General features: G+C 45.6%; 1 protein-coding gene across 1 annotated transcript in view; it reads left to right on the top strand.

Annotated features, from left to right (window-relative positions):
* EXOC4 (exocyst complex component 4) overlaps positions 1-27,581 on the top strand; it is a 359,365-nt gene that overhangs the window by 189,343 nt on the left and 142,441 nt on the right.

The following is a 27,581-nucleotide window of genomic DNA, read 5'->3' as shown; positions in this document are numbered from 1 at the left end:
CAGTGTCATTTATTGACCTAAGCTGGGGGAAGTTTATTTGCAACCTGCCACAAATTGTTTCTTGCTGTTCTTTTCATTCATTAAAAAGTCAGAGGAGCTGCAAGGTGAGTTCATTGATGAAACACTGTGGGCTGGGGACTGCAAATTAATTCCTGATCCACAGTGGGCCTGTGATTACCAAAATTGTCACAGCTGGAGCTTTAAACAGAGCAAGCCTTGAATAAACCTCACTGTATCATTCACCTCTGATCCCTGAATTTTGCTGCTTTTCTAACAGTTTGTCCTGTTGGTTTTGTGGAAATTCAAAAATACAAAGTTTGGATTGGTTCATGCCAATCCAACCTCCCACCTCTTTTTTCCTGGGAGGTTTTCCTTTCTCCCCATCACCTTTGGAGAGCATTTCCCTCCTTGCCTGTGTTTGTGTGAATTCACTGTCCTGAGTCACTCAACAGGGGCTTCTCTGCAATGCTAAACCCAAAAAGTCACAAAATAATAAAAAAAAAATTATTGGAATCTGATCCCAGAGAAAGGAATCTCCTCCTGACACCTCTGTGGCTGAGAGCTTGGCTTATTTGTGACTTCTCAGGACTTTAAAACCCATTTGGAAAATGCATAAATGCCTCCAAATCAAAATTTCTGGTGTTAAAACAGCAGGGATTGGAATAATCTTGAGAACATCCTGAAATGTGTTATAGTGTGCAAGATCTTGCCTTGAAAAAAAAGAGTTTATTCCTTGCTACGTGCCCATGTTAAAGTGGAGAATTCCATAAGCACATTTCATTTCCACCTCTGTCTCTTAAACTGAAGAAATGTGCTAAAAATGAAACTGCTACAGGATAATTTATAGTATTTTATGGTGGGAAAAGATGGACAACTGAAGTTTAATGTTCTTCAAGGTGTGACTGTGAAATTCAGTGCTTCAAGGCGTGACTATGATGTTGTGGACTCCAATTTCTAAATCATTAATGAATTTACAGACATCTTGCAAGCCCAGAGAGTGGTGATGCTCTTATTTTTATTGATGAGATCTTTCCCATTGATTGAAATTCTTTCTCTTTGCCTTCCTGCTTTATTTTCCCCCTCCCCTTTTTTTTTTCCTCCCATCTGAGTGAAACACGAGCGCTCTGCTTTAAATAGCACTTCTCCCAAACACTTCACTTTGCATTCCCAGCCTGCAAGTCAGGCAGGAGGAATCATTTGCCTCATAAAAAATAATTGCATGGAGATGAAGGTAGCTGTGTACAGTGGATTTTTCATGCCAAGCACCTGCAACATCTTCACTCCCTTGCGTTGAGGATTTCATCAATAACCTCAGGAAAACATGGCATGACCCAGTTTGCCCTTTTCTCCCTGTGGGGTGGGAGAGTTTGGGGCTAAAACCCATTTGAATGTGGTTTTATTCATTTTAATGTTTAATGTGCTGAGAGATTTAAATCGTGATGAATGGGGTGGAGAGAATCTGGGATGATCACAGGATTTTTTAACCTGACAATGTTCCTGATGGGATAGCCATGGCCTGTCCCACCAGCAGCTGAAATGCTCAGTAGGGTGAATTTGCTCAAATATTGGTGCCTGCAGTGACTCCTGGAGCTGAAATGCTCAGTAGGGTGAATTTGCTCAAATATTTTTGTGCTTGTAGTGACTTGTGGAGCTGAAATGCTCAGTAGGGTGAATTTGCTCAAATATTGGTGCCTGCAGTGACTTCTGGCATGTGGAATCATAAAGTCATCATCTCTTGGTTAGATCCTTGTTGCTCTATTCCAGATATTCCTGTTTTAAATGTCCAGCTCTCCTGCAGGTAATTCCTGCAGAGCTGTGAAGTTTCCACCTGTTTTATTCTCCTTTTTGAGGCTCTTTATGACCTGCCCACCTCATCTTTTATCCCTGTCCCCTGTACATGCTTGAAATGGATCTGATTTGAATTCAAATGATCAATATTTTATTTACAACGGTTTCATCCCCCCCTGTTTTTATTAAAGCCCCATAAATACATTGCCAGAGGAGCTTCAGCACTGCATGGACTCTCTGATTTCATGGGGCAGCTGAGTGCTTCTGAAAGTATTAAACAAACTGGCTCCCTGAGAAACCAGACCCTGGTGTGCTGATTTAAAGCCTGAGCATCACATCAAGTCATGGATTTAAAATAAAATCCAGCCCTGGAATGCTGAGGGAGAGTTGAAGCAGAGCATTCACACTCACCAGAGGGAAATTCTCTCTTTTGTGCTCCTGCTATGAGAGGTGTCAGTGCTGATCACATCACAGGTGCACGAGCACTGGGACAGATTTGCTGCTTAGAAAGCCACTTTTCCATCCTTTTTTATTTACAAACTGAGGGTGGAACTTGGCTCCAGATCCTTTTGAAGAGCACAGGGTCAAACTTTGGGCCGGGTGCAAATGAATCCATTCCCAGTAATCGATCCCAGTAATTAAAACCATGGGCAGTGTAAGGAAAAATACCTAAAAATGGTTTTCAAAGCTTTCCTTGCCTTTGAATTCCTTTAGAGCAGGGAGGCAGAGTTGGGAAGTGAGATTTGTGCTGTTCAGGATGTGGGTCCCTGATTTCCACAAGGACAGCTGAGACACACCAAGGCCCAGATTAATTAGCAGCACTTAATGACACCACCACAGACAGAATAAAGGAAGAGTGGATTTCTGAGAGACAAGTGGGTGTTCTAGAGGAGATGATTCCTGGGAATAGCCTTTCCTAACTACACCTGGAAACTAACTGCAATTAGAAAGGGAGGCAGAACCCACCTCTGATTTGCCTTAATTACATTTCATGGGAGGTGCCAAAGTATAAAAGTTATCAAAGGAGCCCAGTTGCTTCCTTCATCCTTTGCTGGAGTTACTGGGCTGAGGAATAACATCTCCCTTTGGAAGAAGGAATCACAGGAGCAATCCCCACACCCTTCCTTCTGGAACATGGAACAGCCTGAGCGATGTCTGTCGTACCATTTGTTTGGTGGGGATTTTTTATTTTTTTTTTTCTGATGTCTTTTATTTTTTTTTTTCTTCTTAATGTTTATTTGTTTCAGCTGGCATTTGAAAGGCACTTGGCTCCTCGGGGTAATAATCATTTTACATATGCTTTATAGAGTGTGTTTATTACCAGACAATTGAGGAACAGATGTCTGCAGTCTCCAGGCTGGAGGGGGAGGAATGGGAAGGGTGGGAGATGGAGGGGATGGATGGATGGATGGATGGATGGATAGATGGATGGTGGTGCTGAGGCAAAGGCAGCTGAGCAGTGCTGGGATGCTGGATATTGAGGCCAGGGGGGTTTCCATTTATTACCATCAGCCACAGCTCATTAGGATCAAGCAGCAATTAAAGGGCTTGGAGGATGGAGGAGAAAGCCAAGTGCTCGCTGATTCGGAAGGAAAAGTCACTTCCCACCAGGACGTGACCTTGGGAAGGAGGAGTGGGGAGAGGAATTATCCTGGCACCCCTGGGATCCCCTCTGCCAGGTGGGCAGGACAGGGCTGTGCCAGTGGTGTCACTGCCCTGGGGCTCAGAGTCTGCAGAGAAAGAGGAAAACAAAAAGGAAAATTCCCAAATTGCTGCTGCTGGCATAGTTTGGGATGCAAAGAATAAAGGGAGGGATCTCCCCTCTGCCAGGTGGGCAGGACAGGGCTGTGCCAGTGGTGTCCTGATCACTGCCTTGGGGTTCATAGTCTGCAGAGAAAGAGGAAAACAAAAAGGGAAAGGAAAATTCCCAAACTGCCGCTGCTGACATTGTTTGGGATGCAAAGAATGAAGGGGAGAGATCTCCTCTCTGCCAGGTGGGAAGGACTGGAGTGCCCCAGTGGTGTCACTGCCCTGGGGTTCAGAGTCTGGAGAGAAAAACAAAGAGGGGGGAATAAGGGAAGAAGGAAAAGCAAAATTCCCAATTTGCCACTGCTGGCATTGTTTGGGATGCAAAGAATGAACAGGAGGGATCTCCCCTCTGCCAGGTGGGCAGGACAGGGCTGTGCCAGTGGTGTCCTGATCACTGCCTTGGGGTTGAGTCTGCAGAGAAAGAGGAAAACAAAAAGGAAAAGCAAAATTCCCAAACTGCCGCTGCTGACATTGTTTGGGATGCAAAGAATGAAGGGGAGAGATCTCCCCTCTGCCAGGTGGGAAGGACTGGAGTGCCCCAGTGGTGTCCTGATCATTGCCCTGGGGTTCAGAGTCTGGAGAGAAAAACAAAGAGGGGGGAATAAGGGAAGAAGGAAAAGCAAAATTCCCAATTTGCCACTGCTGGCATTGTTTGGGATGCAAAGAATAAAGGGAGGGATCTCCCCTCTGCCAGGTGGGAAGGACTGGAGTGCCCCAGTGGTGTCACTGCCCTGGGGTTCAGAGTCTGGAGAGAAAAACAAAGAGGGGGGAATAAGGGAAGAAGGAAAAGCAAAATTCCCAATTTGCCACTGCTGGCATTGTTTGGGATGCAAAGAATAAAGGGAGGGATCTCCCCTCTGCCAGGTGGGAAGGACTGGAGTGCCCCCGTGGTGTCCTGATCATTGCCCTGGGGCTCAGAGTCTGGAAAGAAATAGAAAACCAAAGGAAAAGGGGAAACGAGAAGAAGGAAAAGCAAAATTCCCAATTTGCCACTGCTGGCATTGTTTGGGATGCAAAGGATAAAGGGGTGGGATCTCCCCTCTGCCAGGTGGGCAGGACTGGGCTGTGCCAGTGGTGTCATTGCCTTGGGCCTCAGAGTCTGGAAAGAAATAGAAAACCAAAGAATAAGGGAAAAAGGGAAGAAGGAAAAGCAAAATTCCCAATTTGCTACTGCTGGCATTATTTGGGATGCAAAGAATGAACAGGAGGGATCTCCCCTCTGCCAGGTGGGCAGGACAGGGCTGTGCCAGTGGTGTCCTGATCACTGCCTTGGGGTTCATAGTCTGCAGAGAAAGAGGAAAACAAAAAGGAAAAGCAAAATTCCCAAACTGCCGCTGCTGACATTGTTTGGGATGCAAAGAATGAAGGGGAGAGATCTCCTCTCTGCCAGGTGGGAAGGACTGGAGTGCCCCAGTGGTGTCACTGCCCTGGGGTTCAGAGTCTGGAGAGAAAAACAAAGAGGGGGGAATAAGGGAAGAAGGAAAAGCAAAATTCCCAATTTGCCACTGCTGGCATTGTTTGGGATGCAAAGAATGAACAGGAGGGATCTCCCCTCTGCCAGGTGGGCAGGACAGGGCTGTGCCAGTGGTGTCCTGATCACTGCCTTGGGGTTGAGTCTGCAGAGAAAGAGGAAAACAAAAAGGAAAAGCAAAATTCCCAATTTGCCGCTGCTGACATTGTTTGGGATGCTTGCAGCGACTTCTAAATGAAAGTTTAGTGCCCTGTGTGTGCAAAGTTTTGTGCCTCTTGCTTTTTGGGATTGGTTGGGGCAAGGGGAAGAGAGCAGCAGTAGTTTGATCTTTTCATGTAAAATGAAGTATTTCTGTTCATTTCTACAATCTCCATCACTGAAAGCAGTAGGCTTGACAGCAGATTTGGAATTAACTGTTTCTTTTTCTTTCCAGTTACTTTAATGCAAATAAAAGAGTGATTGCTCTGCTGTTAAATTAAAAAATCCTTTAGGGACTAACTGGGGAGGGTGGTGATGGACTTTTGCTGTCTGTTGATATCAGAATGTCCCTCTCCAGTCAAATGTCAGATTTCAGGAATTCCCTGTCCCTGGGAGGGAAGTGCCCAAGGTGCAGGACAAGTGCACCCACCCAGGGGCAGGAATATGGCAGGGATGTTTTATGGGAAGGATCCTGCCAAGCTGCTGTCCATATCAAGATGTGTCAAGATGAAAGGTGCTGGATGGAGAATTTAAATCCTGTTTATTTTGAAAATATTGTGAGGGGACAGCAGAGTTGTCACGGGACATTAAAATCCTTTGGTCTTTGAGCATCGAGTACTGCTGGTGTTAAAAACTACACCACTAAATTGGTCTAAAATTCAGAACCCTTGCATATCTCACTAATAACCCCTTTTACATCTCTAAGGTTATAATAATAATAATAATAATAATAATAATAATAATAATAATAATAATAATAATAATAATAATAATAATAATAATAATAATAATAATAATCTAATTTTATTTTTAAATGTGCTATAATATCTTGTAATTGCACACTATAAAATTAATACTTGATAATATAGGGACTGTTGGTCTTGGGAAGCAAAAGGAGTGTGAAAATTAGATGAGTTTGTTACATTTAAGCTATGCTATATCACACCAAATAGGTTAAGAAAAATCTGTGGTATTTTAAAGTCTAAGGGTTGCTTATTATTAGTGAAGTAGATAGAAAATGTCAAGTCCCCCTGTGGCACAAATACTGCTAAATAATGAGAGCTGATGCCTTTGACTTTCTGAATCAAACCTAAAATACTTGATTTCAGAGAAATCAATAAGGCTGACTCAAGCTGGGAGAGGGAACTTGGAGTGTTGACTGCCTAAAGTTTGTGTTTGAGTCTGAGTAATGTGCATGGGATCAGGGTAAATTAAAAAAAAAAATATCTGAGGTGCTGTAAAGTGCACGGGAAACTTAAAGGTCCTTGAAAAGAACCCTCCAGATTTCATCAGGTCTTGCATTGTGAGAGATTCCCTTCAAAGGGTGGGAAAATATCACTTAGTTAGTGGAATTCTTGCTTCTGTGGTGTAGGGAATCACTTCCTGCTCTCTGGGGCTGGGAGATGGGGCCTCTGGTGAGAAGGATGAGGCTCAGATCAGGAGATCACGAATTCCCAGGATCACTGAGGTGGGAAAAGCCCTCCAAGATCACCCAGGCCCAGCTGTGCCCAATCCCCACCTTGTCCCCAGCCCAGAGCCCTGAGTGCCACATCCAGGGGTTCCTTGGACACCTCCAGGGATGGGCACTCCTGGGCAGCCCCTGCCAAGGCCTGACCACTCTTTCCATGGGGAAATTCCTGCTGTGCCCACCCTGAGCTGCCCTGGCCCAGCCTGAGGCCGTTCCCTGTTCCCTGTCCCCTCCTGGCAGGGACTTGTGCAGAGCCACAAGGGCCCCTGAGCCTCCTTTGCTCCAGGCTCAGCCCCTGCCCAGCTCCCTCAGCCCCTCCTGGTTCTCCAGACCCTGCCCAGCTCCCTCAGCCCCTCCTGGTTCTCCAGGCCCTTCCCAGCTCCCTCAGCCCCTCCTGGTTCTCCAGACCCTTCCCAGCTCCCTCAGCCCCTCCTGGTTCTCCAGACCCTTCCCAGCTCCCTCAGCCCCTCCTGGTTCTCCAGACCCTGCCCAGCTCCCTCAGCCCCTCCTGGTTCTCCAGACCCTGCCCAGCTCCCTCAGCCCCTCCTGGTTCTCCAGACCCTGCCCAGCTCCCTCAGCCTCTCCAGACCCTTCCCAGCTCCTTTTCCCCTTCTCTGGACCCTCTCCAGCCCCTCCAGGTCTTTCCTGTCAGGAGGGACCCAGCCCTGGACACTCCTGGGTGACCCCAAACTGAACACTGCCCTCGAGGGGCATCAGCAGTGCCAGCACCAAGAGATCTCAAATCCTTATTACAGAAACACAAAATTCAACACTGGAAATGAGGAAAAGTCCTTAAAGATCATTTATTTCCAGCCTCCCACCTTCCACCAGGAGAACTTTCACCTGGATACTCCAAACTTTATTTTAGAATTTCCACTCTTGGTGCAACTTCTCATCCACTCACGGCTTCTTTGCATTGCCCTGAGTGGGAACCTTAGGGAGCAATTTGACACCTCCTCTGGGAATGTTTTTCCCTCCTTATCCCCATTTAATGAGTGTTTAGGAGGCTTTTAGCTGTTCAGTTCTTTCTGTGTGCCTGCAGCAGGGATGGATGTTCCTCTCAGGCAAATCCCAGCCCCTTTTCCTCCCTCACAAAGTGAAGGATAGACACAGCTCAGCAGAGCTCCTTGTTGTGACACTGCTGAGGAAAGGTTTCCTCCTGACTGGGGCCATCACAGGGACTGGGGACTCACACAGAGAGGGGATGGGGAACAGCTTCACATTTTGTGCCTTTTTTTTTTTCTTTCCCCCCTGATGCTTTATGAGAACTGACAGTCTTGCTGTGTGTGTGTCTGATTAAAGATGACAGTTTATAAAAACCTTAAGGTGAGGCTGTTCATTTTCCATGACAGAAAATAAAGCGATCCCCACCCCCCCTCACTGCCACCTCCCACACAAACAAAAACTCTCACACACCAAAAAAAAAAAACCAAAAAAAAACCCCTCTTAATATGTGAGGCATTGATTTTATATTGTCTGTCAGAGAATGTGCTTCAGCAGATCAGTCAAGTTTGGAGTTTTCAAACATGCTTCATCCAAAGGGAAAATCAACAGCCTGTCAGAAATTTCACATGTCTCCAGCTCCTCCTTCCCTTTGGATGAAATACAAGCTGAAGGAACAGAGAAATTTTGACATTTGCAAGAGCTGGGGCTGAATAGCTGAAAGGAGTGTTAATGTAATTCCATGGTAATGAGGTACTTTGAACCAGGCTTGTGCTCATTGAGCCAACAAAGCAGGATGAGCTCATTCCTTCATGGGATCACAGAATGGTTGGGGTTGGAAGGGACATTAAAAATGACCCAGATCCACCTTCCACCATCCCAGGTTGCTCCAAGCCCATCCATCCTGGCCTTGGACACCTCAGGGATCCAGGGACAGCCAGAGTTTCTCTGGGAAACCTTAAATTTCCTTCCAGCATTTCACTCGTGCTCTCCTGGAGGAGGATTGAGCTTCCCCACCTTGCTGAGCACTGTTATTCTGATTTTCTCACAGGGGTTGATGATGGCACGTGAATTTCCAGTGATTTATCGATTCCTTGGGAACAGAACAGTGCAGTCAGGAGGGATCTAACAGGATCCAGCCTCAGGATTTCTGTTGGTCAGAGTGACTCTGAGATAGGTACAAGTCTCTTTTCCCAGCCCAGCAGTCGAAGAAGGAGTCAGGATTCTTCTGCTGTTGTTCTTAAGGTTGTTTATTATTTCTTATCTATAAAATTCTTTCTCTGGCCTGCTGAGGTCTGTCCAGCTTGAGGTGGTGTTATCTTTTTATACTAAAAACTACCTGTACTTTATTTACAATAATATCCCAATACCTATCACCCATGTTAGACAGTCTGTCTCTAATCCAATCCAGAAGTGCCACCATCACAGCAGAAGATGGAGGATAAAAAGAAGGAGAAGAAGGACAGAGCATGCCCAGATTCCTCCATCTTGCCTCCTGAACCCCCATTCTAAACCCCAAAGTTCTACATTTTCACCCTGTGACAAATTCACTATCATTCTACTCAAACTCTTGTGGCTTGTAACTCCTCACACAAAGTTGGGAATTGTTTTTCCATGGGTCAAAATCAAAGGCACAGGTGTTTGTGACTCTGTGCCAGGGTCTCTGAGCCCCCTGGCAGGGGTTTGGGCAATCCAGGGCAGCCAGAGGGATGTCCTGGGTTCCAACAATCCAACCCCCTGAGCAGCTCAGGGCTCACCACATGGCCACAGAAGTTCTGAAAGGGCAAAACAGATCCATTGATTCAATTGAACCATCTCAGGTACAAAATTCCTTAACAAAACCCAATTTCCACACTGAGATCCATGTTTAAGACTCACTAAGTTGGAAAAGCCCTTTAAGATCATCAAGTCCAACCATTGACCAGCACTGCCAAGGCCACCACATGTCCCCAAGTGCCACAAGAATTATTGAACATTTAAATCTCAATCACAAGTGAGATCCTCCCATGCAGGAGCTGATGCTTTTCAAGCAGCTCCTTTGCTATTGACAAATGAACTTGCAGTAGTAGCTAAAACTTTATTTAATAGCCCCAACTTTGATTTCAAATACAGGAAATAATACTCTGACATTGCTAAAAAAATATCTGTAGAGCAACAGAAGAGCTCCCATGGCACAACCAGAAAAGCATCTTTGATTTTTGTGGTGGAAGAAAAGGGAAAAAGAACTTGACAAATTCTAAATTTATAATCTGTCTATGAAAGACTCAAAAAATAGAAGTTCAAAAAATACTTCAGTGAGGGTTTTCCCTGAATGGGGGAAATCCAAGGCTGAAAACACAGTGTGGTTTAGCTCCACTTTATGGTACTATTACCTTAAAAATTGTTACACAATGCCTGTGGTTGCTTTCATCAAGCTTTATGAATTTTTGATTGAAGGCAGGAGACCTGGTGCTGGATGAGAACAAAAAAAGGTGATTCCTGTGTTTAGGATTTGCTGTTAAAAGCAAAGATCTGAAGCCTGGAATGACCCCACATCCCCCATGGAGCCATCAGAGCCATGAAAGGAAAGATTAATAATTTAAATTTTTATCATGGTTGTGTTTTACATCATGTGGTGGTGTTCAGCTCAAAGGATTTCTGGGAAAAGCCTTTGGTGGTGAGCTGGAATCTGGAATTCCCTTGGAGTGTGGGAGCTCTCACTTTGTGTTTTACCTGGATTCTTCTTGCAGGGCTTTTTTCTGTAAAACCTTTTGCACAGTTTAAAGTGTTTGGTTTGGGGAAACCAGAGCTGTTCCCTTGGGATATGGAGGTGAATTCTTGTCTCCCCCACAGATGCTAAAAGAGAAGGAAGGGAGATTTTCAAAGTGTTTAATTTTCATTTAAGATAATCTGAGCTGTTTATTTCAACTATTCCCCTCTTTTCAGTTTCCTGAGCTGAGCTACAAAAAATGGGTTTGAAGTTCCTTCCCCTCTAAGCTGCATTTTCCCCTTCTGCTGAATTCCTGGACATTACAGTGCAGGACCCTCATTTATTCCTGTTTTATTGGGATTATTTGCTTCAAACTCATCAGATGTGGCTCCACAAGCACTTGCAGGGTTTTCATGGGCACGTGGCAAAAAGAAAGTAAAAGGGAAAAGCCTTTTAGGGATGTGAGCCTGTGGAAAAACAGGTTTTTCAAGCACCAGGTTGTGACACAAAATGATTTTTGGTGGGATATTCCTGAGGAATTTAACTTGAAATCCTGTTGACTTTTAGAGATTGCAGAATAGGCATAAATACATTTTGCAGGCCAGAAGTTGGCCTTTAGTTTCGTTATTTTGGGTCCTGGGAATCTTGAATTTCAGATGGCTCAGCAGGAATTGCAGTTTGTGGAATATCACTGGAAAGCATTTCCAAAAGTTCCTTTCCTTTGGTAACTTCCAAACTTTTCAGAGACAAAACTCATTCACACCTAAGTGTGAAATTGCTCTGTCTGTGGAAATTCTGGTGCTGGAACTGCCAGGGAAGAAGTTGTGGGTGAAGTGCAGGCTTGAATGGTCCTGAATTCTGTACAGATTTATTCCAAAATAAATGGGAAAAACTGGAAGTCTTAAATTCCCACTGTTACTAACCAAGCTCCATTACTGCAATTTTGTCTCTCCAAGTTGTATTTTTACAAATGGATTTGCTCTGGAGGTGTGACAGGTCTGAGACAGCTCCAAGAGTCCTTATTAATTAAAGCTTTATCCACTCTGTAAGGTGAAATAATGCTGCTAAATAAGTGCAGATCCCTCAGAAGTTCCTTGGTTTTGGGATACCCAAATTGGATATTTTTTACCTGAGCCAGGGAACTCATTCAGGGGATACAAGACAGAATTGTTCCTTATGCAGAGAAAAGCTGGAGACCTTCTAGAAATAACAGTAATTACAACAAGAAGGGGGGAAATGTTGGCAGATGTTATTTTCTAGCAGCTCTCCCAGAAGAAATCCTGGTGGATTTTGGGGGTGGATGAGTGACAGCCTGGTCTGGTGGACAGACAGAAACTCAGAACTGCTCCACAGAGTAGGGAAGTTTACATACTCTAAAGCTTTATCATCTTACAGGGAGGAGATAAAACCATCCCCTCGTGCTGCATCTTTGCAGAGGGTGGAGGCAAGTCTGGAGTCTGGGATAATTCCTCATTTGTTCCCTGGGGTTGTGCAGTTTGTCACTGCAAACCATCAGTGGGACAATCATTCCTCCTGACGTGCCCAGGCTGAGGGATGTGAGGGGAAATTGGTCAGTGGTGCCCCCTGACAGCCAGGCTGGACCTGCAGCACAGTCATTCATCTGAACTGAGGAAAAGTTGTTGATAAAAGGTAATAAAAGTTGATTAATTGCTGGGAATCCCTGGATTGCTGGTTGCTGTTTTATGTTAACATTGGGATTTTGGTGTCTCGCCTCGGCCTGGCTCCTCAAGTCTTGTTTCATCTCCTTCCCAGGGATTTATTCCAAGTTTTTCATGGCACTGAGTGTTTGGAATAGAACAGAATTGTGGAATCATGGAATGGTTTGGGTTGGAGGGAGGTTAAAGTTCATCAGTGCCATGGTGGGAGCACCTTCCACCATCCCAGGGTGCTCCAAGCCCATCCAGCCTGGCCTGGGGCACCTCCAGGGATGGAACAGGGTCCTTCAACCCAGGCATTTAAAAACCACTTGTTCCTCTAATTTAATGTATGTTAGCAAAAAACAGAGATGAAAAGTCCAGTGCTGTGACAACAGGGACATTTTTCTTCTTCCAAACAGAGGTTGAAATGAAATCTTTCCTACTCCTAGAATTCTTTCCAACTCCCAAAGCTCAGGTGGATCCTGTTGGAGACTTGTCTTTACCTCCAGGTGTTGAATTTCAAAGGCAATTTCAAATATATTATTTTCCTCTCCTTTTCATACAAATCCAGTTGGGATAAGTGGGAGTGACAGTGAAAGCCTCTCTGTGTTTTCTGCTTCCAGGCCAATCTTTCTTCTCAAACTTTTAATTTTCTGATAGAAAAGTTCCCCTGAGCTGCCTTGTCCCCACTGCTGACCCCATCACCTGTGGGGTTCTTCACCACACAAACCCCACTTTTCCCATATGCATCTCTTGGGAGCCTCCTAGGGAACATTTTTGTTAAAAAATTTTCTTTTCCCTGTTAAAAAAAAACAAATAGAACTTGTCAAGGATGGGGGAACTATTGTTGCAGTGAGCAGAATGGGTGCTTATTATCAGTTATGGGCACGCCCAGGTCAAGAGTGAAGTGTTTTTTTCTGTTTAGTTTGCTGAAAGGCTGGGATGGCTTTAATTGCTGGTTGTCATTTGTAACGGAGTAGATGCAGTATTAGAATTATTCAGATAATTTGTTGTAATTACCCACCATCAGGAGCTTTACAATGCTCAAAATACAATCTTTGAAGCAATGGCACCGAGTCCTTTGAATGGAGGGCAGCAGCTCTTGAGAGCACAATATCATTTATAGATTGTCAATCAACTCAGCGAGGTAAACAAAACAAAGGTGCTTTTCCACAAATTCTTCCAGCGCCCTAAACCTTCCCAAAAATCTTGCAGAACAAGCAGCGTGCCTGGAGTGCTGATAAATCAGAGCTTTTGCAGAGTTCCTCAAAGCAGGCAGGGTTTGGGAAGCATTGTGTGCTCTGAATAAAGTGTTTTCCACAAAAACTCTGCCCCAGGGAGCGTTATTCATTCTGGCTCTGCTGCAGCAGGGGGGGAAATCTCCCTGAGGTGCTGCTGCCCCTGATTGTGGGTGAGAAAATGGGAAATGGGGCAGAGCTCTCTGGGGAGGCAGAGGTGCCCATTTGCATTGCCCTCCTCTCCGCACCCAAATGAATGCACAGATGCAAGGGGGGCTGAGCTCCCAAATTTGTATTCTGCTGGCTCAGGGCCTGAGCCTTGTCTGGCAAACACAGAGAGAGGGAGGGAAAAAACCCCAGAGTGTCATGAGCACAAGTGTGGGCTCCCCGTGACCTTCACCTGCTGCGATAATTCTGATGTACAACGACCAAATTCCTGGAGATGTTTAATCAGCAGAGCTGAATTTTGATGAAAGCACATGTCACAGTGCCATTACTGCTGCAGGAATTAATTCTGGTTCGGAGCAATGTTCTGGCTTCGTGAGGATTAACACTGCTGAACTGTCACCTTTGCAAATTCCAAAATCCCTTCCAGCCCTGGTGGCCCAGAGCTTCGTTTAAGATGGAAAAAATGTCAGCTGGCAAAACCCCCTGAGTGCTGGGATAATCCCACAGCAGGGCAGGGGGATTTTATCCGTGTGTCCCCCCCAGGTGAGACCCCAGCCCTGGGGACAACAGCAGCAGCACCTGGAGCAAATCCAGAGGAATCCATGGAGCTGCTGCAGGGCTGGAGCCAGGCTGGGAGAGCTGGGAATGTTCCCTGGAGCAGGGAAGGCTCCAGGGAGAGCTCCCAGCACATTGCAGGGCCTGCAGGGGCTCCAGCAGAGCTGCAGAGGGACTGGGGACAAGGCCTGCAGGGACAGCACCCAGGGAATGGCTCCCACTGCCAGAGGGCAGCCATGGGTGGCATCTTGGCAATGAGGAATTCCTGCCTGGGCTGGCATTGCCAGAGCAGCTGGGGCTGCCCCTGATCCCTGCAGTGCCCAAGGCCAGGCTGGAGCAGCCTGGGATGGTGGCATTGGAATGGGATGGGCTTGAAGGGCCCTTCCCACCCAAACCATTCTGGGATTTGGGACACTCAGAATCCACCCCGAGGGATTTTTATGGAAGTTGGGGATGGAAAAGGGAAGGGAGACCCTTCCTGGAGTGCTGAGATTGCCAGTGAAGCCCCCAGATCCCAAAATCCCTTCCTAGAGAGGAGTCGGGGTGGGGATGGATCCAATGGCAGGCTGGGAGAGCTGGGAATGGAGGGAATTCCCTGGAGAGGGAGCCTGGGGTGGGATTTTGGGAAGGGATTCCCAGAGCAGCTGGGGCTGCCCCTGATCCCTGCAATGGCCAAGGCTGGACACTGGGGCTGGGACAGCCTGGGACAGTGGGAGGTGTCCCTACCATGATCTGAAAAGGTCCTTTCCAACCTAAAATATTCAATAATTCCATGATAAATAATCCAGTATTGGGACTTCAAACTCCACACCCCGTCAGACATGGAATATATTTAGATAACAAAGCATCAATGAAAGCTGAATTAAGGCATTTTGTGTATATTCTGTATTTTTAGCCTAGATTTTGGATGAGGACGTGTAAATTGATTGTATTTTTATTTGTCTCCAGAGAAGCATTTGTCCATATGTAGTGTCATGATAGGAATGACATCACTGCAAATTCCCTAAAATCATGACCCAGGTTTAACCCAGGCATTTAAAAACCACTTGTTCCTCTAATTTAATGTATTTTAGCAAAAAACAGAGATGAAAAGTCCAGTGCTGTGACAACAGGGACATTTTTCTTCTTCCAAACAGAAGCTGAAATAAAATCTTTCCTAGAATTCTTTCCAATTCCCAAAGCTCAGGTGGATCTTGTTGGAGACTTGTCTTTACCTCCAGGTGTTGAATCTCAAAGGCAATTTAAAATACATTATTTTCCTCTCCTTTTCATACAAATCCAGTCGGGATAAGTGGGAGTGACAGTGTATTTTTATGGATTTTAATGGGCATAAATCTCTCTCTGGCTGGAATCAGCCTGGGGAATGACGAGCCAGGCTCAGGAGATGATCCATGTCCCCACGTCCCTGTCCCCCAAGGCCATTTCCAAAGAGTTCCCTGGCTTTGCTGGCAACTCCCAGCAGCTCCACAAGGCAAAAAAGTCAAATTGTCAAAAGTCATTAGTGGCTGTCACTTCGTGGACCTTCACATTGGAGCTCCCCCTTTGGAATTTTATTCTTCCTCTACTTCCTCCAAATAAGTAGGACAATGTTGGACAAAACTGCTGGAATTTAACCAGTTTGTCCTTTTTTGTTTATGGCTGTGAAGCAGTGGTGGATTCAGGAGTTTGAGGCTGAGTTCTGTGCTCTGCCAGGACCTTTTCTCCTCCTAATTATTGTTTTTAGACTCAAATTCCCCAATTCCACTGCTCCAGGTTGAAGCTGTGCCACAATAAATCTCTGATCCCAACCCCTCCAGGACATCCCTGCTCCAAAGAAACCCCTGAAGCAGCAGTTTGAGAAGGAGATTCTTTAAATAAATCCCTTTCCTGTCCCTCTGACACTGAGAAATGGGGTTTGGGAGCCTTATTTACACTTCTTTTTGCCCAGATTCTCCAAGTGCTGCTGCTGAGCCTGTGCTTCGTGGGAAGTTATTTTTACAGCTTCATTTTCTGCACAAAGTCATCCCTAAATAGAAAGGTTGTGCTTTTGCTTATATGCTTCGAGTTCCCAAATTTTAAAGCATATATTAGTAATGCTTTGGTTTCCTAATTAAATACTTAATTATATTTAGCAGTTTTAGGGGGGTTTTGCCTCTTTCTGGTGGCTTTTGCTGCTCCAGTCTTTGCTGTTTATGACATTTCCAACATATGTTTGAATTCTTCCAGCTCCTGTGCCTTGTCATTTCGTTGCTCTTTTTTTTTAGCACTGATACGTAACTTTTGCAAAATACTTGCACAATAACAACTCCAGTGTTAATTTCTTTTTTAATTTTTTTTTTGAAAGTCACAGGAGCTGTAGGTATTCCCTCAAGGAGATGGAATAGGAGCTGTGGTGCTGCAGGTGGGCTGAGAACAAGGACCCAGCTGGTGCTGGAATTTTACCAGTTTGTGGTTTTTTGGTTATGGCCTGCAAAACAGTGGTGAACTTAGGAGTTTGAGGTTGAGTTCTGTGCTCTGCCAAGAGCTTCTATCCTTCTAATTATTCTTTTTAAGGTTAAAATTCCCCAGTAGCAGGGTAGCTGGGGAGCTGTAAAAAGGAGTTTTATGTGTGTTTTTACAGTGATCTGTGTAAAACCCTCTTTTAGGAGCAAAATATATCGAAGGGAGAAAAAGAAAAGCAAAACAAGAGCATAGAAGTCACCTTAAACCTGGCCTGGAGGTGCTTTTTACAGTAAATCTTTTGACATTTTTGATATCTGTGTCACAACAAAGACAGAGGGGGAAATTGCCACCTCGTGTGACAGGTGACCCCAGAGAGGGCAGCTGTGTCACAGGCCATTAATGTCCACCCTCCCAAAGCTCAGCCTGGCTTTTGCTTGGCTCCTGGGGGATGGAGGGAAGGAGGTGCCAGGGCTGTCTGTCTGTCTGTCTGTCTGGACAAAGCTGCTGGCCCAGCAGGGATTTGTGCCCAGTGCTCGGCCTGGGCTGGGTGGCTCCGCTGTCACTTTGGGTTTAAGGGAATGTTGGTTTATGGAGGGTGGGGGACAAAGCCTGGCTGCCCCAGGGGGGGTGGAATTGGGGCTGGGATGGAGATGTGGGCTTGGCATCCCCCATGGTGCCAGCAGGGATGGGCAGCTGGAGAATGCCCAGCTGGAAAATCAATTCAGCTTCCCTGTGGTGGTGTTTGCAGGGGTCTGAGGATGAGGGAGGAGATGAGGATCGAACTCCATGTTTCAGAAGGCTGATTTATTATTTTATGATATATATTACATTAAAACTATACTAAAAGAAGAGAAGAAAGGATTTCATCAGAAGGCTGGCTAAGAATAGGGAAAAAATGGAATGATAACAAAAGCCTGCCCTCTGGCAGTGGGAGCCATTCCCTGGGTGCTGTCCCTGCAGGCCTTGTCCCCAGTCCCTCTGCAGCTCTGCTGGAGCCCCTGCAGGCCCTGCCATGTGCTGGGAGCTCTCCCTGGAGCCTTCCCTGCTCCAGGGGAACATTCCCAGCTCTCCCAGCCTGGCTCCAGCCCTGCAGCAGCTCCGTCGATTCCTCTGGACCCTCTCCAGCAGCTCCAGGTCCTGCTGGTGCTGGTAGGCCTGGGTTGGTCTGAGCCTTCCAAGGGCTCCTCAAGCTCCTCCTCATCTCATGCTCAAGGACAAAACTCAGCTGATAATGAAATTTGCACATTTTCCTTCAGGATATTTGTAACCACAGTGAGAAATCTCCTCTTGCTTTGCGTGTCAGAGAGGTGGGAACATGAATGTGACCGTGTTCACAGGGGTCCAAGGATGAGGGAAGAGACGAGGATCTGACTCCATGTTTCACAAGGCTGATTTATTATTTTATGATAGATATTACATTAAAACTATACTAAAAGAATAGAAGAAAGGATTTCATCAGAAGGCTAGCTAGGAATAGAAAAAGAAAGAATGATAACAAAGGTTTGTGGCTTGGCCATTAATTACAAACATCCACATGAGACCAATCCCAGATGCACCTGTTGCATTCCACAGTAGCAGATAATCATTGTTTACATTTCGTTACTGAGGCCTCTCAGCTTCTCAGGACAAAAATCCTAAGGAAAGGATTTTTCATAAAAATATCACGGCTACACATGAATTCCTGCAGCCACATTCCATCCATGGTGAGGACAGTGTGAACAGACATTTTTCACCTTCTGAGTTACACCTGAGAGGGAGAGCAAGTTCCAGCTCTCTGCTTCCTGGAATGAATGTCAGAAAGGACCTGGCCTCATTATCCTGCTTCCCCTTTCCCATCCACAGCAACTCTGGCAGCTTTGTGGCTGTTGTTCACATTTTGCCATTGATCCTAGAATTTCCATAATTCCAGCATTCACCAAGGAAGTGAGGGAGTGCTTGTGTGTATTGTAATTATGTGATGACATGCAAATGATGTCTTCTAGGTGAAGAACCCAGGATTCTGTTACTGATAAAAAGTTTAAAATCAGCTTTTTGGTTAAACTCAGCCTGTGGCAGTCTCAGGGTAATGATTTTCCTCGCTTCAACCCATGACTTTTGGTTTTGCTGAGTTCACAGCTTTTCCTTTGACCTCTCCAGTCAAATATCCATTTCCTTGAATTATTGGCATAGTTTATTATTAGAATAATTATTATTTTAATGCTTTATCTTTTAAGTCACATATTACAGTGAGAGTGGGTGATTTTCATTTCTCTTGGCTGCATTTCACAACAATTAATTAAAACAGGGAAATTTCTGGGAAGAAAGTGCTGAAGAGCCCTGTGGGGTTGAGACATCAGTGGATCTTCTCTTATTCTAAATTTGGATTAATCAAATCCTTGTTTTCCTTTTTCCCCTTGGGTTGAATCATCCATTAAAAAGCTTCTAAAAGGAGATGGGGCGAATGGAAACAAAGGATTTCAGGTTTGACATCAAGGCTGGTTGGACATTTGAGGAACGAACTTTGAGTTGTGCCAGAGGAGGTTTAGGTTGGATTTTAGGAGAAATTTCTCCATGGAAGGAGTTGTCAAGTGCTGGAATTGGCTGCCCAGGGAAGCACTGGAGTCCCATCCATGGAAATATTCAAAAAACATGTGGATTGAGGTCATGGTTTAGTGGTGCTGGGTGGACTTTAAGGTCTTTTCCAACCTTATCAATTCCATGTTTTTATAATTTCCTTCCAAAAGATGATCCTGTTTTCAAAACCTGCTGAAGTGGCAGCACCAATTCCCCCCTCCCCTAATGACCTTTAAACTTTCTTTAATAGGAATTCCTTCTTTCACTGCCACGGCCCATTGTAGATAAATCCTGGAAATTTCACCCCACTTTCATCTTGCCTTTTTTTTTTTTTTTTTTTTTTTTTAAGGACTCTTCCTTTTTCTGACCATTTTGGTACAAACCAGCATCACAATTGCACCACAAAATCAATTTTTCTAAACTTTCTGTCACTTTGCTGCCTCCTCCCAGAGCCCAGAGCAGAAGGGAAGGGGATCAAACCTGATCCCAGACACAAATTCACCTGGGCAAGGGTTCAGATCCTCCTCTCTTTAATGTCACTGCTGTCCCACAGTGACCTGACCTGAGATGGATTTGCTTCCCCCCAACCCATGTCACAGCAAATACTGCCCTGACCTTTGCAAACAACATGTTAACATTTATAAATTTGATTTTCCTGTTGCTTGTGTAGAGAAATGGTTCCAGGTGGGCAGGAGGGGGTGTGGCAGCACATTCCCAATGCATCCCTTTCTCATCCCATCCACTCCTCCACGTTTCTTTTGTCTGTGCCTGTTGGTCTTTGGCTTTACTAAATTGGTTTTTTTGATATTTTCTACTTTGTGTGGCCACCACCAAACACAGATTAAAGGCAAAGCTTCTGTAGACCTTCTGTGGTTGATTTTTGGTGTCTTTGGAAAGGAGGAGTTTTCTTGGTTGTTTCAATCCAATCTCTGATGGAGCACCTGGTGGGGTTTAGGATGATCCTTGCCTATTTCTGGGCAAAAATTGCAAAATCCTGGCTCTAAGTTGGAGTTCTGGCTCTAAGTTGGAGTTCTGGCTCTAAGTTGAAGTTTTCTCCCACAAGAGAAACAAAGATTTAGAGCTCATTCTCTTTGGGTTTGGCTCAGTAGTGGCAAACTTTAAATTTCACTTCTTGCCGCCTCTCCTGAATTTAGTTATGAACCAAAACTGAGTCTGGAGGGGGAAATGTGATTGCTATCCATAATTATATCCCATGAATAAATGCAAGTAGCAATTTGGCTGAGGAATAAATGGATATAATTTTCCCGTTCCATCCCTTGGTAAGACATAGCTTGTTGTCTTTTTTCCTCGCTGTGAATTCAGAAATCTGAATTCTGTGCTCACACTCCTGGCACTTGTGTAGTAATTTTTGGTTTCAAACTTGCTTTAATAATGGAAATTAATAAAACTGGCTTAAGAAACAAAGCATCAATGTGCTCTAAAGGACAGCTCTGGAATGCAGGTCATGAGGGGCAGGTGTTTGTGCGGAGGGACCTGTTCTGGTTTCAGCACTGGACTTTCAGAGGTTAAAATAAAATTAGGATAAAGAATGAAATGTCAGTTTTGGGGTCTGAATCTGGTGCATCCCCCAGAATGGATGGGGAGGAGCAGGAATATCCTTGGGGAAGGTGTCCATGGTTGGAATGAGATGATCTTTAAGATCCCTCCCATTCCAAACCATTCTGTGTTTCCATGGTTCTGGTGCTAATTCTTGGAAGACCTGCATTTCTTGAATATTTTCTTCAAAGGAGGATAACTTAATAATGTCTTTATGCACAGGAGCTTTAAATAATCCGTTTCAGGGAAACTTTGACTTGCAGAATTTAGGAGGAATGAGAGGAGACCTCAGTTTGGCTTTGCAGTAAGTCTGGTGCAGCAGAAGGACCGAGATGTTCCTCTCGCTTTGTTATTGCTCTGGATCAGTTTGGGGGAAACTTAATTTGATTTTAATTCATGAGAAGAGATTTTAAAGAATTTGTATTCTGGATATAAATCCCAGAATTACAGAGTGGTTTGGGGCTGACAGGATGTTAAAGCTAATCCAGTTCCAAGCCCTGCCATGGACAGGGACACCTCCCACTATCCCAGGTTGCTCCAAACCTCATCCAACCCCCTGCCAGGGATGGAGCAGTGCTTTGATTAAAACAATCAAACCTTTATCAAAAAGGTTTCACAATTGAATTGAAGACCTAAAAAATGGGATCCTGCTCCTTGCAGCTCTCCCACTTTTGCCAGGTGCTCTTCCAGCACAGAACAGCTTTGCTGCCTCTGCTCTGCTCCTCTCGCTGGTGGAGATCACCTTGTGTCCTACCCAGCCCTGCCATCACACGAGGTGTGGGGATGGCAGTGGATGTGTCACCAGCTGGTTGTCACCGTGCTCCTGTCCCCTCCCAGGCTGTGGGATTTGCTCAGGCAGCCAAGCAATTGTTGCTTAATGAGCATCGTCTGATAACGACTGGAATTAATTCATTCGAGATGACACCGTAATAATTAATACAGCCCTCTTGGGCTGCGTGGCATGGAATTGAGCCCAGGAGCTGGAGATATTAAAGTGTCACCATCCCTGTCCCCACATGTGAAATGTCATCATCAGCTCCTGCAATCTGCCTTTATTACAGCCATATTAAAATGGATGTTTTACATCTTCATTGCAGCCTATTAACAGCATTTCCTTGATTTAAGGGATGGCTCCAGGATGCAAACACAGCCCCATTTCCATGAATAAATTTAGCACTTTAATGCTATTTATTTACTCCACGCTGTAAAATGGAATAAGATAAATAATGGGTCCCACCAGGGCGTGGGGTGAGGTGGTGATCAACGTCTCAGCAGGTCAGGGAACAGAGCTCCAGTGAAGGAATAATGATGGAAATTCACAGGGCTCCAAAGGATGCCATTTATATACCTGGATCTAATAAAGCAGGAATTACAGTGTTAACAACGTGCCTGGCACTGGGATTGGGATGGATTGAGACCAGCAGGGGGGAATGTACAGCTGGATCACCAGAATCTGTGTCCCATTAGAGCTGGGGACAGCTGGAGCTTGGAGGATCATCCACATGGAATTTGCTGGCTGTTGGATACCTGGGATTGCTTCTTTACTGCTTGGAAAATCCAGTCCAGGACAAGTTTTCTGCTCATCCAGGAATTCCTTGGACACCTCCAGGGATGGGCGCTCCAAACCTCCCTGGGCAGCCCCTGCCAAGGCCTGAGCCCCTTTCCATGGGGAAATTCCTGCTGGTGCCCACCCTGAGCTGCCCTGGCCCAGCCTGAGGCCGTTCCCTCTGCTCCTGTCCCTGTTCCCCGGCTGTGCCCTCCTGGCAGGGACTTGTGCAGAGCCACAAGGGCCCCTGAGCCTCCTTTGCTCCAGGCTCAGCCCCTGCCCAGCTCCCTCAGCCCCTCCTGGTTCTCCAGGCCCTTCCCAGCTCCCTCAGCCCCTCCTGGTTCTCCAGACCCTTCCCAGCTCCCTCAGCCTCTCCAGACCCTTCCCAGCTCCATTCCCGGACCCTCTCCAGCTCTTTGAGATCTCTCTTGTCCTGAAGGTCCCAGCACTGGACGCACCATGGAAGCTGCAATGTGTCTGGAGACATCCAGACAATTAAAAACAGTAAAAATCCAATTGAGGTTGCCTCAATTCCCAGCTGGATGAACCACTTCTATTTCCAGGTGCTGTCTTTTGTTCTCAGCAAAACAGCAGCTTTGCATGGAGCAAATGAATTCTTTTAATGAGAATGAAACCATTTATTTAATAGATAATTAATTCCAGGGAAACATTGCAGGGGTGATTTGTGACCACCCTTAGTCCATGGATCCGCAGACACACCCAGAGCAGATGTGCTGGACCAGGAACAGCCTCTACACACTCATCCCTTTCCCAACCAGGCCTGCATTAAATCTGAATATAATTTACATATCATTGAGACGGCTGGAATTCCCATGTGGACAGCAGGATACGTGTCTTGTGTTCCATCTCCTTTTCACTCTGGTTAAATAAATCCTTTCCCTGTGTGGGAGAATAAAGCTTTCCATGAGCTTTGGTATGCAGGAGCTCCTTCCCATCACAATTCACACAGTGCTTGAATGGAATCTTGCAGGAACAGCCTCCACTGGATATTTTTAGGAGGGGGAGGATGGCATCAGGAAACCACTAGAGACATCTCTCCTGCCTCTGGAAACACATCCTGGAATAAAAGGAGCTGGTTCTTGCCTGATGCAAAGAGGAATTGGAAGCCTGACACCGACTTTTGCCAAGATTTTCACCTTCCTGGGCAAAATCCGCTCTCGTTTCTCTGCAGAAAGCTCCAGGAATTGTGTGTGGAGAGGAGGAGTGAGCAGAAATAGCTGCTGGATGAAGTAAATTAGTTCAGGGACACGGCATGCTTCCCTAATGGTGCTTTTATGGATGCTGGATGTTTGGGGAGGTGTGGGAATGAGCCAGCTCTGATTGCTCTGGGTGAGCCAGGTTGATTTGTGTGTCTGCATCTGCCCCGCTCTCATTTCTGCAATCACAAACTCCCCATCCCTGTGCTCTCCTGGGTGGGACAAGGGGATACAAAGAGCAGGAATCCCTGAGGAGATAACTTGCTGTGTTGAAAGAAATGCTCTTATTTCTGGCAAACTGGGCATTGGAGGAAGCTTTTCGCTGGTTTTTGTTTAAGAAACAAGGAATGAACAGCAGGGACAGCACACAGGGAATGGCTCCCACTGCCAGAGGGCAGCCATGGGTGGCATCTTGGCAATGAGGAATTCCTGCCTGGGCTGGCACTGCCAGAGCAGCTGGGGCTGCCCCTGATCCCTGCAATGCCCAAGGCCAGGCTGGGCACTGGGGCTGGAGCAGCCTGGGATGGTGGGAGGCATCCCTGCCATGGCTGGGTGGGATTTGAGGTCTCTTCCAACCCAAACCATCCTGGGATTCTACAAACATATATTGGGATATGCAGGATTGGGAATGGAGTGTGACCTGGCTTTTTCAAGACACTCAAAAAAGAGAATGAAGGGATAGAAGGAATAATGAAGAGGAAAATCCACTGCTGAACTGCAGGTGGAATCTTGAGCTGGAAAGAAATCCCAGTTTCTGATGCTGTAAGAGAATAACTGGGGTGGAAGAGGGACTGTTTGACTCTTCTCACAGATTTTTCCAGTAACAATGCTGCTCTTCATCCTGGGAAATCCAAATCTTCAATCTTTTCCATCCTTACATGGGAGCATCTAAACCGACATCTCTGGTGGCTCTGTGCACATGGTGCTAAAGATCCCATAACACTGGGAATTAACCCAGGGCCATCCTTTCCTAATCCAAAATGAGTTTTGATGTCCAGAGTTGCCCTTGGCTACTGTTTGAATGAATTTAGATTCCAGCATTGCCTCATATTTGCTAACTCGCCGTGGAATGAACTGGGAGTCAGATCCTCATTTAGTTAAAATAAATGTACTTCCATGGCTTTAAACAAATTTCAACCAGCGGACGGTTTTGCCTGGGGGGATTTGAGAGGCTGAGTGTTGGATCAGGTTCTGAGCTGCATTATAATGAGCAGGAAACGTGGAATATATGTGGAATTTAAGAGGTTTATACCAGGCTAGTTTTTACCTCATGCCTCATTTTCCTAATAGGAATAAAAAACAAATGATTGTGGCATTGAACTGGGGAGGAAACTAATGGATGTGCCATCAAATTTGTGGCTCCGGGAGGAGAATTAGTCAATACAACTTTGGATTGAACATTCCTTCATTTTCAGCCGGTAGATGCAGCTTTCCCTTCATGTTTTTGTTGTTTGGGCCTTGTGAAGAAAACATTTCAATGAAGGCAAAGAGATCAAGGAACGTTTTCAAAGTCATCTCTTCCCCCCACAAACCTTTCAATCTCCTGGCTCATTTTCCGTACTCCGTGACCCTCTTGAATGTCATCTGCTCTTTTCCAGCCGTAAAGCTTTTCCCTCTCCCCTCCTTTCCCTTGTGGGTCTCCTCTCTTCTGAGCTGGCCTTTCTTCCTTTGTAAGCCTTCGCTCCTCCTCCTCCTCCTCCTCCTGCAGCCTCACTGGGGCTGACACCTTTTGTCAGCCTTATCAGGCAGATCAGAGCACTCGGACTGGGGGGAACTGGTACAAATTCTTTCTGGGTCAACAGTTTGTTTCCCAATGCTCCTTTGATTTCTCAGGACAAGGTGTCATTGATCCGTGTCAAATTTGTGGCCAAGCCCAAGTTTGAACAAGTGTGGTTTTAACCAGCTGAGGTTTTGTGGGGGTTTTATTGAGGGAACAGGGACTGGGAGAAAAGGAGAAAGAATTTGTGGTTGAGTTTTTAGCTGTTTTCTCCCTGAACTTTGCATCTCTTGAATTTTTAATACAATCTATCCAGGCAGAACAGGGTAAGAAAATGATCAGGGTGGTCAAGGGAGATGCTTAAAATTTTGGCTTGTAATTCTTTCTGACTCTTCCAAGGAATTCTATCAGGCCTTCATAGATCCACCCCCACAGCTGGGAGATGCCACTGGGCTGTTCCCCCCTGGTTATTTTGAACAGCTGCTGCATTTCCCTCCTCTGACACTCAGCAGTGGCTTTCTGGGTATCTTTACTGCAGGGGTTTGAGTAACACCCCTTGACCTTGCCTGAAAGGCCAAGAGCATCCCTTTAGATCACGGAATTAATGTCTTTTTTCCCCCTCTGTAAAATGTTCCCTTTCTCTCTTAACATCGAGCTCTCCTCTCCCTCCAAACTGGAAGGAATTTGTTTTTCTCTGCTTCCAAATTCATGAATATTCACTCAGGAATTTCAGAGTGTTTGGAGCACAGGGGCTCTGTAGTTCTTCACGAATCTCCCAACCCTCCCTGCTTTACATGATCCATCATCACCTGTGGCATCCATGGATGAATTCCCAATCCCGTCAGCCCAGCCCGGGAAAGGGGCTGGAGCTGGGTGTGTTTCTGGGTCTCCTCAGGTCCGTGGCACCACCCATCAATCAAAAAGCTGTGAAAGGAGCTCCTTGAAGCTCTGCCAGCTCCTTTTGCCCCAAATTGGGGCACGAGCTGCCGACAGCTCTCGGAGACCTGCCAGGCGTGTGCCAGCTCCATCTCAGTGTGCAGGAGGAGAATTTGGGATTGCTCCAGGTGTACCTGGGCAGACCAGGACCTCATGCTCCAGGTGCATGTCACAGACACGTTTTATGAAAAATCCTTTCCTTAGGGTTTTAGTTCCTGAGAAGCTGAGAGGCCTCAGGAACAAAATGCAAACAATGGTTATCTGCTGCTGTGGAATGCAACAGGTGCATCTGGGATTGGTCTCATGTGGTTGTTTTTAATTAATGGCCAATCACAGTCAGCTGGCTCAGACAGAGAGCCCAAGCCACAAACCTTTGTTATCATTCTTTGTTATTCTATTCTTAGCCAGCCTTCTGATGAAGTCCTTTCTTCTATTCTTTTAGTATAGTTTTAATATAATATATATCATAAAATAATAAATCAAACCTTCTGAAACATGGAGTCAGATCCTCATCTCTTCCCCAGTCTGAAAACCCCTGTGAACACTGTCACAGGTGCACATTGGTGTTTTCACCATAAATCCTATTTCTGAAGACCTACTTCCTCAGATCTCACCAAGCACGTGAGGCCATTTTACAAATCCTGGAGAGGGAATTTTTATTCCATAAGAACAATTTGAGGCTTGCTCTACAAACAAGGAAAACCCAACGTGCTGATGTTTTTGGAGGGACCCAAAGGATGCAATTTTTCCAAAAACACTTCAAACCTGCCCTGTCCCTGGAGTTGGGCCAGTGGCTTTATTTACAAACTTGTGAAGAGTTGAGAAGTTCATATTAAAGCATAAAATGGAAAAACCTTTCAAACTCCCTCTGCCGCCTCTCTAAAATAATATTTACAGCATCTAAGTCTGCTAAAGTGAAATGTAATTTCAGTTTGTATTAGACAGTGACTGAGGTTAGAATGAGCACCCTGTGTTTTATTTTCTGCCCTGTGTTTTATTTTCTGCCCTAACATGTACTTAAGGGGAATTATGACTTTCTTAAATCTTTTAACTCTTCCACTTTATTCTTTGCTTGCTGCAGGTAAGTACATCCTTGTGGTTAAAATATTTCTCTTGATTTTTACAGGGAATAAACACTTCTGAGCTAACTCTGATCTGTGGCACAGTTTACAAGTGAAGAGTCTGTTGTGTTGTTAAATGCTCTCATCTTTATTCATGTCCTGGGATGATTCAGCCTTACTCATATATTACAGCACCAGGAGCACTTTACAACCTGTAGGAGTTTAGCTGGCATCCAGAATAAGCAGGGGGGCTGTTTTAAGGGCTGAGTAATTTGTTCGTACTCGTTGAGGAGGATCGAGCTGAGCCCTGGTGCAGTCGGGTTGGTTTTGGCTTTAATAACTCGCAGAAAATGAGGTGCTGAGAAGGATTTTCTGTCTTAGGTTGAAAGATGTTAGTGGGGGTGTGTATTCTGTCAGAGGTGGGGCAGTTATCTCTGTTCATGGGGCAGGTTTCTTTATCTCTCCCACAGCAAACCCTCCCTCCAAATAGATCTCTTCTGTTAATTGAGTTTCCCTGATCCAATCCCAGCATCCCATGGGGAGATGCTCCGCCCAGGGGAGGAGCCAAGCATTCCTGCCTGGATCCAAT

This window comes from Melospiza melodia, chromosome 4, assembly GCF_035770615.1.
Source record: "Melospiza melodia melodia isolate bMelMel2 chromosome 4, bMelMel2.pri, whole genome shotgun sequence".
In the NCBI taxonomy this organism is placed as follows: domain Eukaryota; kingdom Metazoa; phylum Chordata; class Aves; order Passeriformes; family Passerellidae; genus Melospiza; species Melospiza melodia.
Note: the sequence above shows the minus strand (reverse complement) of the source record. Positions and strands in the feature narration are given on the sequence as shown.